Raw genomic sequence first — 13,990 nt, forward strand, 5'->3', positions numbered from 1 at the left:
TCCATTTATTTTTTTAAAGTCTACTTATTTATTTTTGAGAGAGAGAGAGAGAGAGACAGCATGAGCAGGGGAGGGGCAGAGAGAGGAGAGAGAGAATCCCAGGCAGGCTCTTCACCATCAGTGCAGAGTCTGACGCAGGGCTCAAACACATGAAACTGTGAGATCGTGACCTGAGCTGAAAACAAGAGTTGGATGCTTAACCTACTGAGCCATCTAGGAGCCCTGAAATATTCCATACTTTTAACAGGAGAGGTGGCTATAAAAGTTTGTCATTTTCGAAAGTGATCAAAACATATCTACGGAGATTTCATTGCATGTAAATTATACCTCAAAAGACCAAAAGACCATATTTTAGAAAGTAAGTAAATTTTGAAATACCAAGTGATGAAAAATATCAATGGGCTTGATTCTTACGACAACCCTGAAGTTTCCCCCAGGTTTACAGCAGGAGGCTCTGAGCTTGAGTGAGGGCCTGAAAAGGAAGCGGGATTCTGGGAAGACCGTATCTCATTGTACAGCCAATTTCAGAGCAGATGCAAAACCCAAATTATGAACTTGGGCAATTAGATGGGACCTGAAGAGTAGGCTGAACCTTAGGAAGGCTTGCACGGTACCCTGACACAACTCTATCAAATAGCCATGGAAAGAAGAAAGGGTATTTACATATGCCAAGACCTGAGAAAAAGGGTGGAGCGGAAGCATCCTGCTGAAGTGGCCTCAAGGTCCTTTCAAGTAGGTACAGGTGTGTGGCCTAATATAAACACAGCAGGAAAGACTGAGACTTACCATAAACTGCAAAGTGCTCAGTCCATCTAAACGCACCCAAACTTCAATAATACATAATCAAATAAACCACCACACTGCCCTGAGTCATCAGCAAGATATGTCCCACTGGCTCACATTTTGCCTCCTACACTAAAAAGTAAATTCTAAAAAGTAAATTCTAGATCATGACATGAGCCAAAGTCGGACGCTTAACCGGCTGAGCCACCCGGAAGCCCCAAGGTCTTCTGACCATTTATATTTTTTAAAGTTTTAATAATGTTTACTTATTTTGGAGGGAGAGAGAGAGAGAGAGCGAGCATGAGCAGGGGAGGGGAAGAGAGAGGGAGGCACAGAATGTGAAGCAGGCTCCAGGCTCTGAGCTGTCAGTACAGAGCCTGAAGCGAGGCTTGAACTCACGAACTCCGAGATCAAGACCTGAACCTAAGTCGGATGTTTGACCGACTGAGCCACCCAGGCGCCCCATGCCCATTTCTTAAGTGAGTTGTTTGTTCTTTGGGTGTTGAGTATCTCTTGATAGTAGAGGATGAGAGGATGAACTGGCATCTAGTTCAGGATTAAATAACTGGTATGGGAATTTCAAGAAGAATTAGGAGTCTTCTAATCAGTGACTTCTAAAAGAGTATATTATAAGCCATGAAAGTGACAAGCAAATATTCATAATTTTATTGTAATTGGTGGTGAAAATTTTGGCATGCACTCATGTGGAAGGACAAAGGAACAATGGCTCAGAATGAGCAGGGTGGCAGAGACCGTGAGATGGTAAAGAGGACAGGGAGTATATTAAAGTTTCTCAATGTAAAAGTGAAAATACTTTAAAAATGAAAATGTATAAAGGAAAAATAATTTCACCTAGAACAAAGTGTCAAAACAAATATAGATGTTGATGAAGTTATAGAAAGTTATAGTATATTGTATATATATGTGTATATATATTGTGTATATGTGATAAGTAGCTAGATAAATCAGATATATTATAGTTATATATACATAGTGCCCAAAAGAAAATATGCCAGGTTTTAACACTAATTGTCTGTGGGAAATGGATTATAGAGCAGTTTTATTTCCTACAAAGTATACATTGTACAAGTTGTACAACCACCTATGTTCTTTTTACCCTTCCGTGTGTAGAGTTTATCAACTCTTCCTCTTGGTCCTGTGAAACTGGGTTGCAGATGGGGGAGGAAGATAAGAGGCCTCCATTGGAGAAGGGCATTTTGTTATCAGGGCAAAGTCAGCTTTCACATGAGTCATGGAGGTAGGAGGAATATTATGGAAAAGCTGAGGATGATGTGGCATAATTCTGTCCCTCGGCAAGTATACATTGTGTTTATTTTTTTTACTCCTGCATCTGACTATAGTGACAGTTTTCTCCACTTTAAAAAATTTTAAAATACACAGGCTGCATCTTGAATTTCCATTTCCTCATGTCTAATTCCAGTGGCTTCCCTTTGTGATCTAAAGCCAATGGCACAGAGTAACAGAATCGTAAAGATAAGCATCTCAAAGAGGTTAGATTCTATATGTAGTTTTCTCCATTATTTCAAATTTCAGAAAATAAGGCCCAGAGTGGTTGACAAGCATCACTCACCTTGTCTAGAAATCTGCCAAAGCATCTACAACACTTTACCTTCTTCTACATCTGCTTTCATCTACACTTAGAAGTTAAGTTTCTAGAGTTTCTTTCTTCCTTAGAATTTTTAGTGTTTGGCACACTGACATACTCAGTTAATGTTACATTGAACTGAATTAAAAAAAAAAAAATTTAAGCTTATTTATTTTGAGTGAGAAAGAGAGAGAGAGCGTGTATGGAGAGGGGCAGAGAGAGAGGAGGGAGAGAATCCCAAGCAGGCTCCACGTTGTCAGCACAGAGCCCAGTGTGGGGCTCTAACTCATGAACCATGAGATCATGACCTGAACTGAAACCCAGAATCAGACGCTTAACTGACTGAGCCACCCAGGTGGCCCTGATCTGAATTTTTGAGTGGAATCCAGTGATTGTGACTCCAACTTCTGGTTAAGTGCTCTTTCCATTATTCCAGAGGTTTTCAAATGATGCTCCATGGAGATATGGGAAAAGAGTCCCATAGAGAAGTCCCTTCTATACCTGTTTTATATATTAAGCAATTAAGTTCAATTTGATTTGGAACAGTTATTATTTAAAAAGCTTTAAAAACGACTTTACTACATTCAGGGGGTAGGAGCTCATGGAGAAGGAGCAGGGGAAAGAGGTCAATCCCCAGCACAAAGGAAGTTAAATATGTCTGAATACAGAGAGCAAAAAGGAATTCCAAGTATTGTTTTCATCAGAAGAGATAAAGATTTAAAGCCTTCTCGAAAGAAGACCCGCTGAAACAACAGTTTATCAGAGCAACACTTCTGAGATCGCCAATGTAGATAACATCCAAGTACCACTAAAGACTCTCTTCCACTCCCCAGATTTATTTTCAGTAACATCCTCAAGCATAATGTGCCTTTCCCACAGAGGATTGCAACATCACTATACATGAGGTAGAAATAGAAACCTCACAGAACAGGTTCTACCATTAGCAGAAGGGCCTCGAATGTGGAACACTTGATGTGTCCATGCCCAGAGAAAGCTACTTTCTCCCCCGCCTCCCCGCCTTAGCACCTTACAAAAATATAGTTCATGGAGTTCTTTGCATAACTATAAAGTAGGCTAATCAATAGAAAGACCTTATAAATATGTGGAAGTGACAAGATTTGGACTGAACTGTACTTGACACTGTGCCTTGGGAACTGGTTAGTCAGGACTTGCTTGTCTTGTTAAATTTCCTCTTTGTCTAAGGCCATCACGTCTCTCTTTAATTTTACTTCCAATTTCCCTCCCCTCCTTCTTCCTCTCTAACAATACTAAGTAGAAAAGAAAACAACAAACAACTAGGTTCTAAGAACATGGTAAGGCCAGCATTGGAACCCTAAGCACTGACAGTCTTCACCAATTCCTAAAATCAGGCTTGATAGGTTTTCCTCTAGGAAAATGCATTTAGAAGTAAGAATATACACAGAAACAGCAACATGCTATATTAAGATGCCAGGAGAACTCCCACGACAATCTTGACCAGAGCATACTTTTTGATGTTGAGTCCCTCTAAAGCTACCTCTTCTGTCACTCAATATGGTATCGGCATTTATGTATACACATTATAGTAGCATTTGTTCAAATTTAAATGGATACTTTCAATTGACTTGCTATAAAATTGGGAGTCCACACAAATAAAAACTCGTCAGCATTTGCCGCATAGTTTTCTAAAATATAATAACCGTTTCAAACACAGGACTAATTTCTTTTAGGCCCTTTCTTCATCTTACCATTCAACTATTTGATACACTTAAATTTCCCAATTCTGCTGGACATTTTCTGATTACAAATATAAAAACACCAGTGCAAATAACTGGACCAGCACCTTGCCTGGTTCACTTCTGAAACAGAGGTGTAGCAGTGCCTGCTTTATATGAAGCTTTCAAGAAGTATATGCTGAATGAAGAAAATAAAAGAAAGAAGGAAATAAAAGTCATCTACACTCTCACCATTGATAAACAGCTATAATTAAATTTTTGGTAATTCCATCCAAAGTATTTTTCTTGAACAGTATATTTATGACTGGTATGTACCCAAAGGTATGGTCACACCGGTTGTTAATTTATGACTGAAAAAAGAAAAAAACATGCAGTGCCTGGGTGGCTCAGTTGGTTAAGCCTCCGACTTCAGCCCAGGTCATGATCTCATTGTTCCTGGGTTCAAGCCCTGCGACAGGCTCTGTGCTGACAGCTCAGAGCCTGGAGCGTATTTCAGATACTGTCTGTCTGTCTGTCTCTGTCTCTGTCTCTCTGCCCCTCCCCAACTCATACTCTGTCTGTCTCTCTCTGTCTCAAAAATAAATAAAACTTTTAAAAAATTTAAAAAAAAAAGAAAAAAGGAAAAACAAATTCATAACTGAGTCTCTGAAATGCCTGACACCCCTTCATGTGCTGGCCTGACCTCCCCAGGAAAGCTTCACCAAGACAGGATACCTGACCAGTTAATCTCAAATAGCTTGTGGCCTCCAACCAAGTGATCCAGAACTAAGGTCTGCATTCATTTTAAGCTAGTGCCAGAGCCCTAAACAGTGTTAAAAATTTGCCTTTCCCTTATAATTCCAATTTCCCTCAGGAATTGGGTAGAGTTCACTCAAAACCGTGCTTGGCATGACCAGTGAATGACAGCAAGTATAAAATTTGTTGTTTTTTTTTTTTTTTTTTACATTTTAATTTATTTTTGAGAGAGAGAGAGAGAGAGAGAGAGAAGTTGGGGAGGAGCAGAGAGAGAATGAGCACAGAATCTGAAGCAGGTTCCAGGCTCTGAGCTCTCAGCATAGACCCCGATGCGGGGCTCGAACTCACAAACTGTGAGATCATGACCTGAGCCGAAGTCGGACGCTTAACCGACTGAGACACCCAGGTGCCCCAAATGACAGCCAGTATAAAAGAAATGAGTGGGGTGTCTGGGTGGTCACTTGGTTAAGTGCTGGACTTTGGCTCAGGTCACAATCGCACAGTTCATGAGTTCGAACCCTGCATTGGGCTCTGTGCTGACAGCTCAGAGCCTGGAGCCTGCTTTAGATTCTGTGTTTCCCTCTCTCTCTCCCCCTCCCCTGCTCACACTTTGTCTCTCTCTCCCTCTCAAAAATAAATAAATAAACGTTAAAAAATTGTTTTTAAAGAAATTACTAACTTCATTTTTATAATAAACACAACAAAATTTATCTTCTTGATCAAGTTACAGTGATCTTAAAAAAAAAAACCAAAAAACAAAAACACCTAGGAAAGGCAATGTGGTGCTAGACAAAGAATGTGGTTTGGAGTAGGCATGTTCTGGGTTTGCAAGCTGCCTATATGCCTTTCTAATTGTGTGACGAATGACAGGGACAGAAGCTTAAGTAACGACAACTCTCCATTTTCACAACTTTGAGAGTAGTAAAATCATCTTCATAGGGGCGATGAATGAATTAAATGAGGTGCAGTTTGTAAGTGGTCTAACTATGCTTAATTCATTTTAATTGTATAACAAATTTTAATAACCAATTTTTTTTCAATATTCTAGTGTCATACAGAGGAAATTTTATATATAGACAAAGTTCTTGGTTTCTACTGCATAAAAGATATACAATATAAAATATACTTTATAAAATTGAAACATATTGTATATCTTTCTGCAAGAAAAATAAAGATATTGTCACTCTTTATATTTAAATTGATTCACAAATTCAGTCATAATCAGTTTCCAGATACTTTTCACCTTTTGCCCACAACCTAGCAAACAACATACTGTCTGTCCTTTTTCTTCTTTTGAGTTTAAGACTGTAAAATTGCTTCTAGAGTAAATATTTTAATTCAAAACTTATTGGTTTTGAGAGTCCATTCATCTATTCCTAAAGAGAGTATACAAAAAAAAAAAAAAAAAAGAAAATGTGTTGCATCATAGTCCCAAAGAGGAAGAAGAGAACTAGCATTTACTGAGCACTTACATTGTCCCAGACTTTGTGCTTGCTATTTTTAAATTAACCAATATCATTTCCCCAACAACCCAGGTAAGTTAAAATGTTATTGATCTCATTCAGTTGATAAGCAAATTGAAGCTCTTGCAGGTTAAGTTACCTAAGGAAGACATTTGGCTGAAATCCAAATCCAAATCCAAATGTTGACCTTTTTCTTGCCAACAGCAAAATGACTCCAAATATGGTTTGGGATAGAAATTTTTGAGCTACATAATTTGCAGCATCCTTCTGGGAAGAAATTAGCAGCACAGATGAAAATGTTTAAGCAAATTTCTAATAGATCTAAATGAGATGGAGAACTTCGGGAAGGCTCACTGCTCATCCACTCAGTGCTCCATCAATCAAGAGTCTAAAGTTCTTTGACCTGAAATCCTTTCTGTTTTTGTTGTTGTTTGGACCCTAAAAATGATTATTAACCATTCTCTTTTCTTTTGACTGCCTCTACCAACACAGAAATCTCTGCATTGGTCTCTTAGAGGACTTTTCCTTTGCAGTAAAACTCTAATAAGACTTTGATACATGCTTATCACTTAATTATCTGAAAAGATACATTGTTTTATTGGAACACTATATCTGAATTTGTGGAGACAGACATGCACAAACAAACATAATGCTTCTTGATCCACAATTCAAGCGAATATTAAAGTAGTCAAAGAATAACTGAATTGTGTATATTTATAATTTTGTCTAAAAGTTCCCTGTAGATGCAGCCAGAATCTCTGACTTCTTCAAATACTGGATGTAGAGTGGCCCTGAGTGTTTCTGACAGTTGACTAATTGACTGTTGAGTCAGGGATACATTTAGTTTGGATTTAGTAAGAGACATTTATGTGGCTTGCAGGCACTTCCATAAATTTTTCAAGATTATTAACTATCTTAATACAGCAATGAATTCTGGGGAAACTCCTTCCCCTTCAAATGCTGACACTTTCAGGTGCAAGGCCAGGAGTTGTATGGAGAGGTGCTCTATGGCGTCCAGCACTGATAATGCAAAATAATTAAGATATGAAGTACAGGAGCTAGAAAATATGCCATGGGAAATTATGTTTACATTTCCAACTCATATGTGAAACACATCTCAGACATTTTCAAATTTGCCACAATATTAAAAATACATGACATTACCGATAATGAGTTCTAAAGCTGAAATAAACTTTTCAAAACTATCAATAAAAAAGACTATCAATCAACCATGCTAGAGGAAGAGGAAAGACTGCATTATTCTTCTACACGTTCTATGGAATATTTTTTAAATGTCATATTAAAAGGTACTTTCATAAAACACAGACAAAAAATGTAGAGCAAAAAGCATGTGGGAAGTTAATTAAAATATTGTTACCTTTCTGAATTTTTATGTTATGTATTTGAAGATTTTTTTAATTTGTAAATTTGTGATTTTTTTCCCAGGTTAGTTACTTTCATACCTTATTTTGTATTCATATTTTTGTATTATTTTCTTAGAATAGCTTCGAAAATTGTGTGCCTTCTTCTCATGAATAGCTGTAACGTATCACACACATATGTGCCAGCCATCCTGCTAAATGTTTCACACATGCGAACTTATTAAAACCTCACAACAGCTTCATGTACAAGAAATTATTTTTTGGTTGCTATTTTACTCCTCCCAGATGAACTTGACTCTGTACCCCAGGTCACTCTGACTCCTAAGCCAGGGTTACTGATTTCAAACACTCCTTCAAAGGACGGGATTTTCAATGATCCTAGGTGTCCTTCTTTAAGGGTTCTGTCCTGATTTGCACACTTTTTTTTTCTGTAGCTAAGAGCTCCTAGGAACTGTCAGCTTCGTTAAACGTAACATGTTTTCATTGTTCTCTTCAAAGTGTTTAAGGGGCTTAGAGTCCTTTGAATGGATGAAAAATCCACTTGTCATTGTTATTTGCTATCCGTGAGCTTGATTTCGGAATTCCCTTCAGGTCATGGGTAAGTTTCCTTTTCTTCTGCCCTGGGTTCTGAGCCAAGAAACAAATCGAGAACCTTCTTCAGAGTGTACAGACCTAGCCTCGGCCTCTCATTCTCTCCTCGCTCTGCCCCTTGCAAGGTCGTGGCTCAGCACTGAGGATACTCAGCAAATAAACTCTGTGTGCTGTTGCTGCCATGGTTATTATTTAGCTATTCTAGCTTTCTAACCAGAAAAAAAAAAGAGATGTCAGGATTTTCTAATTATCTGCCTTAATATTTAAGAAAGGATTAATAGATTGATCTTTTCCTAAAGGTGGCAAAATAAGTTATATTATGAATCTGGCAGTTTGTCCTTTTATTATATGTATGCCTTTTCGTAACTTCATTAAGTCCTTATAAAAATAAATTGCCTAGTTGATTAATGGAGCAACAGTCATCTAAAGTGATAAGGCTCTGTAATGAAATCAAGGCTCTGAAAGAAAGAAACTTGTTTACTGGTATACTCCTCCATCCAGGAATGAATCCGCTGTGCAGCACTTCTACACAACAGAGTAGAATGTACATGTTAGAGCAATACCATTTTCCAGCAGGTTGCCACTTGCAAGGTTGAGCAGTCATTTGGGGTGCTAGGCATAAGAGGCTTCACTTCAGAACTCTTCTATGAGCACGAGTATAGAGGGAGCCCAGAACTCTCCATCTTGGCAAGATGCCCCTATGTCTGTATCCTACGCATCCACCTTTTCTCCTGTCATCACTCACAATTGGGTCCCATCACCGTGCACCTTAACTCTGTTCATATCAGTTACCTAAAGAAGACCGGGATTCCAGATCATCCTTTAACCCTCAAATTTTCGTTCTCTTGTTTTAGGGCAATAGACATCGCCTTTGTGATCATCTCCTATTCTTTCTCAACACTCTGAGATACTTTCACTATACCCTCTTGTGTTCAAAGTCATCAACAGTAATGTCTTTTGTGTCCCCCCACCTTCTTGCTCTAACCGAAACCTGGGACAACCCTGAAACCCTAATTTCCATGCAGCATTCTCAGGTAATAGCTATTTGTCTCCCATACTAATCGGGACTGAAGATGAGGTGGTGAATTTCTTGCTCCTCGTTGCTGCTTCAAGACCATTTCCTCTCCCTCCTCGTTTAAAGGTTCACAGATTTGAGTCTCACATTATCAATCCATACTTTCTACTACCTCTCCTAGTGGATGTCACCTACCATTGGACACTTCTCTAGCTTTTCTAAAGATTGTTAAATTCTTGGCTCAGTGTAAATCTTTCAGCAGGACTCCTAAACTAATTCTTTGAAATTGCAATATACACAGATCATCTTTCTAGGACCTTGGCTCTATCTTAAAAGTTGTTTTCTCCTACTCTATTTCACTCATGTACTCCCATAGCATACTTTTGATCAATGACTGCAAACTCTCTAAAATCTCCAATTATCAGCTCCATCCTCCTAGCTTACTCTCCAAAACCTCCAATTCCAATAATCCTTTGACTCAGATTTTCAATCCATTGACTCTTGACCTAGATTTTTCAGTTCTCAGCCCATTATATTTTGACTGTCCTTTCCTTCCCTTGTGCCCTCACTTTCCTCTTTATGATTCTAATCGTTTGCCATTATACTCACCCACTTGTGTATACCCTCAGGGTTCTGACTCTTGTCTCAGCTTATCATAAACTCATAGTTTTATCAGACCCTAGTTAAAACCAATGCTCCATCTGTATCCTGTCTATCTGTATCCACGCACACGCTCCTGTCTATCTGTATTCACGCACACCAGCATCACTGGAGGAAAATATAGGTATGCTGTGGGGAGTTGATTTGTTTTAAATTAATGATTTGACTGGACTTGTGCCATGCTGTCATACCTTCTCTTTTCCCTTTTAACATCTAGCACATACACTCCTAACACTCTCAGTTGCAATTTTGCTGTCTACCTCATTATTATAAAGAAGGTGTACTGAGGTGCCTGGGTGGCTCAGTCTGTTAAAAGCATCAGATTCTTGGATTTCAGCTCAGGTCATAATCTCATGGTTTGTGAGTTTGAGCCCCACATTGGGCTCTGGGCTGAAAGCCTGGAGCCTGCTTGGGATTCTCTCTCTCTGTTTCTTTGTCCTTCCCCTGCTCATCATGCCCTCTCTCTCTCTCTTTCTCAAAATAAATAAACATCAAAAAAAAGTATACAGAAAAAATTACCCACCAAACCACATCTACCCACAATTATCTACACTTTTGTGCAATAACGTCTACACTCTCACCTGCTACAACAGAAGATTTATGAACACATAGTTAAAATGAACTTTTCTCACAAACTATCCACCAACTCTTATTGCTTGCTGAAGCAAACTGTTCAATAATGTACATGTACAATCATACAAAGATGCCCAAGAACTATCCTCAAGTGAAAAAAGAAAGCAGATTTCATATCTGAATGAGCCAACAATTGGAAGAATATCCTAGGTAGAGGAAAAGTGAGTTTACAGATGTCTTATACTTACTATTTTCACTGTTTTTGTTATTATTGTTAATTATATTCATTTGTTTGTATACTTATTTAATTCATTCATTTATACATTTATTGAGAATTTAGTCTGTTAAAGGAATTACTCTAGCTCTGTGGATAAAGCAATTGAGAATGCAGACAAAAAATGCTTGCTTTCATGAGTTTTCTAGTACAGGAACAGACAATAAACAGCAAAAATAAGATATAGGGGATGTTAAATGGTGATAAGTGGTATGGGTAAAATAATGCAGGGAAAGGAGATAGAATAGGTCAAGAAAGGAGGATTGTAGACTTTATAAGGTGACCGTGGAAAGCCTCTCTGTCAGGAAAAAAAAATCAATTAAAATTGGAGAAAAATTATTTCATTTTCATGCAATTATCATTTACTGAGTATATTTACTATGTGCCAAGGTATGGACATGAACACAAAATAATTCAGCATGTTTCCATGCTTAGTTGGAATCATCTCGACTTCTATTCGCATTGGTGCTGAACCTTTAATTTCTACCATCTCTAAACAAAAATTATTATAGTTAGGACCAATGGAGTCCTACTAAGTGTCAGGTAATGCAGAATTACTTTCCCTACCTTATCTCATCGACTCCCCACAGGTGACTAGGAGGTAGGTGGCACTCTTTCTATTTTACAAATAAGAAAGCAGTCTTGGAAATATGATGGTGATCAGGCTAGCTCATGAAACCAGTAAGTAGCAAAACCAGGATTCAACAAGGAAATTATGACTTGGTATCTTGAGCCTTTCCTACCATGCATGCTTCTCTCTTGGTGATTATGATCCAGGAGTACCCAGCCAAAGGGACAGCCTCAGAGTTCTGGCACTGAATAAAGATTCAGTAGGGCTACCTTATGCTTATAAAGTCTGGTAATATAGGCAGACCATGCCGGCAGTGGTAATGCTCTAAGGAGGTAGTGTTTGTTTTTAAATTGTTTCCATCATCTTTTAGCAATACCCCCCACTCTCTTTCTGGCTTTTTTTCCCTTTGATGTTACTGGCAGGGGAGAGGCGCCCCGATTTATTAGGGTTTTCTTAAATCAGGTGTTTACAACCTTCCCTAGCTCCCGGTTTATGTAAGTATGCATACTTGTATGCATACAAGTATGTACACCTGCATATATGTATATGCTATGTCACAACTTCTACTTAACAAAGGACATTGTTGTAGAATGTCCTTAGCAACAAAATGGAGCACTTAATCTTTCCATAAAGATACAGTTAAATGAAGAAGATCATATTATAATGCCATATGACTCAGGAAAAAAAATAAGCTTATATTAAACAATTGTTAGTGTTATCAACCATAAGGAATTTCCCAGTCATCAATTTCCATTGTATCTCTGAAGAATATCATTAAATTATCCTCAAATAATATAACCATGATGCTGCTTGTTTAATTATTATTCAAGTATTTCTTTTTCTTAAAGTGCCCATGCCCCTAGGGAGAGACAAAACATAAATTCAATTTATATCTTGTTTCAAACTCAGAACCTGCTATTAATGATCTATTGCAAAAAATTTCCTTTGTGTGACATCAGCATCAGGCATGTGATGCTATAGGATTTGTATATATCTTTTTTATACAAATAAAATATCTTTTTTATATTTTGGATTCAGAGCAATCTTTTAATTTTATTTGAGGCATGGTCCCAAGCTACATTCTGGTTCCATTTTCCGACCCATCGGTGACAATAATGTAACTTTGTGTTCTAGAAACTCCACTTGTTATCAGTTCTACCATTTCAGACAAACAAAGGTTTGCTTCTTCCAGTATATATTACGAGACCTAATGGGTGGGAAGCAATTGGAGAGTGCCAGATGAAAGGTACCATAGTAGGTTAGTACAAAAAAAAATAGGTAGGGCATCACACAATGTGTCATCTCAGCTGGCTTGGCTAATAAAAGTGCCAGCTAATTGTCTCTTACGGCTGTTGAGTCCCTCTGGAGAAACGAGGGCCAAATGGGATTGGTCTTACCTAGAACATGGTGTATACCTGGAAATGTATCTCATGGAGACTTGTTTGTTTGGCAAGAAATTACATTTTAACTCCAACTCAGGTGATTTCACAAAGATTTCTGATCACAACCAAGTGAGCTAAGTAACCACTGAGGTGTTAAATATATGCATTATTTTTATGTTATGACTTTACTTCCAGATGTGCTCATGACAGGAAGGGTAAATAGGGTTTACATCCGGGGTCATTTTAATCAATTGGTGATGGCTGTCAGGAGAGCAGTGATGAAGAGGATTCTGAGGCCATAGGTAGAGTCTCCAGAAAAGAGGGTCATGGGAGATGACTTTGACTCTTACACAGTGAAAGCAGACAGGTATAGCAGAAGTACCTTATAATTTCCATGCCTGGTATAGGCCATAATTACTATGGTCAAGTCAGAAAGTGGTAATGATATTCATATACATATCTAGGAAAATCCCTACGGGTATGGCACACCCAATCCTGCCAAATCATGTTCAGTTCTCTCAATAGACATAAAATATTTTTTCAGTTGGATTTTTTCCTAGTAACTGACTAATCTGAAAATAACCAAATGAATTCTATTAAGCTATTGCTCAGTAACCAGTTGCTTGATTTAATTTAACTTGCTTTTCTTCATACCAGTGCAGACACAGCTTAAATATCTTTTGAGGGAATGTTTTTTAGGGGTTGGCTTAATTCCTAATGAAACTCTGAAGGGGCCTTTGGGCTTCAGAAAATTTAAAACTATAGCGTTACCTTGTTCTCTCCCGGGCCAATTAACTGGGTAGATTCTTTGCATTCAATTTGAAGCTCCTGTACTCCAGCTAAAGTTTCATTTTCTCTCTCAGCAGTTGGAAACCTATCTCCTTGAACAACAGAAACTAAGCATGAAACTTAGGCATACTGAGCTCAACGGGCCTTGGCGCTGGCCCCCAAATACTGGTGTGCAGAATATCCCAGAAACTACAGTTTCACTCGGCTCCCTTTCATAAGCCGTGGAAGGAAGTGAAGGAAGCATGCCAGGTTGTTATTCAACTCCCGTATTTAATCAAACATTGCCCGGGCACTTCTGAAACTCTTCAGCTCCTAAATTGAGAGTAAAAGCAAAGAGAACACAGGATGGAAACTACTTAAACGTGAAGGCTCTCAGGATTACTCAGGATTGTGTGGCCATTCTCCCCAAACTCCTAAAGTCAGCAAGAAAGCCCATTTCAGTCCCGGTGGT

At 38.3% G+C, this 13,990-nt stretch overlaps 1 protein-coding gene across 3 annotated transcripts in view; it reads right to left on the minus strand.

Moving 5' to 3' along the window:
• The window catches only part of ANO3 (anoctamin 3), a 415,128-nt gene that overhangs the window by 43,302 nt on the left and 357,836 nt on the right, over nt 1–13,990 (minus strand). The window lies entirely within an intron of this gene.

This window comes from Panthera pardus, unplaced genomic scaffold (assembly GCF_024362965.1).
Source record: "Panthera pardus isolate Hobbes unplaced genomic scaffold, ASM2436296v1 HiC_scaffold_12, whole genome shotgun sequence".
In the NCBI taxonomy this organism is placed as follows: Eukaryota; Metazoa; Chordata; class Mammalia; order Carnivora; family Felidae; genus Panthera; species Panthera pardus.